The 1,062-nt window shown below is 43.5% G+C and overlaps 1 non-coding gene across 1 annotated transcript; it reads right to left on the bottom strand.

Moving 5' to 3' along the window:
- Positions 1-587: 587 nt before the first annotated feature.
- TRNAG-UCC lies at positions 588-660 on the bottom strand. Its single transcript has one exon. It is a non-coding gene; the product is annotated as a tRNA-Gly (tRNA).
- Positions 661-1,062: the final 402 nt, after the last annotated feature.

Raw genomic sequence — 1,062 nt, 5'->3', positions numbered from 1 at the left:
GAATATTCAGTTGCCATATAGGCTACGAAAATGATTTGCTGGTGGTGATTTTTAACCTTGATTCTAAATAGATTTATGAAGAATGGCACTTGGAAGACATGGTTCAAATTTTGCTATTTAAGGTATCTTGAAATTATAGGCTCACTCTCCCTAAAATTTCAAAAAGTGTAGAGCTTAGGCTTTTAAGGGTATAGCAGTGATAAAAGCTTTCATAATCATTTCTAAAAAGCAACACCTCATAGTTTTCTGTCTCCAGTGGTTCTCTAATATACTTGTAGAAGGAAGGCAACAGAAAACCAAGAATAAAAATAGGTGAACTCTCCACAATTGGGCTTCCTGCTTACTTTCCCTGTTCAAACAAAAGAGGAGCCACCATCTTGCAGTAGAGGCTTCATAGACAACTGGGCTTTTCCAGTGACAGTTGGCATTTGATGCCCCATATCTCTTGGTTCTTCTTGTTGCCAATGGTCGGCCTGGCGATGGTGCTAAGACTAATGTTAAAGAGAAGGTAGTGCTCATAGGTCTTGGGGGTGGGGGGGTCAGGGGTTATTAGCCCTTTTTTTTGGACATGGCTTGTGGAATCTTAGTTCCCTGACCAGGGTTTGAACCCGGGCCCCCTGCCATGGAAGCACAGAGTCCTAACCACTGGACTACCAAGGAAGTTCCCTGCCTATGTTTTCTAGAAGTTTTATGGTTTCAGGTCTTACATTTAAGTCTTTAATCCATTTTGAGTTTTACTTTTTATGGTGTGAGCATGTAGTCCAGTTTTCCCAGCATGATTTATTGAAGCTGTCATTACCCCATTATATATTCTTGCCTCCTTTGTGATAGATCCTCTCATATACTTTAAATTGTCTCTAGATTACTAGAGGAGCCTGGTAGGCTGCAGTCCAGGGAGTCGCTAGGAGTCGGACACGACTGAGCGACTTCACTTTCCTGCATTGGAGAAGGAAATGGCAACCCACTCCAGTGTTCTTGCCTGGAGAATCCCAGGGACAGGGGAGCGTGGCGGGCTGCCATCTCTGGGGTCACACAGAGTTGGACACAACTGAAGCGACATAG

The sequence above is a fragment of the Oryx dammah genome, unplaced genomic scaffold, assembly GCF_014754425.2.
Source record: "Oryx dammah isolate SB20612 unplaced genomic scaffold, SCBI_Odam_1.1 HiC_scaffold_6, whole genome shotgun sequence".
Lineage (NCBI taxonomy): Eukaryota > Metazoa > Chordata > Mammalia > Artiodactyla > Bovidae > Oryx > Oryx dammah.
The sequence above is the reverse complement of the archived record's forward strand: the minus strand, read 5'-3'. Positions and strand labels throughout refer to the sequence as shown.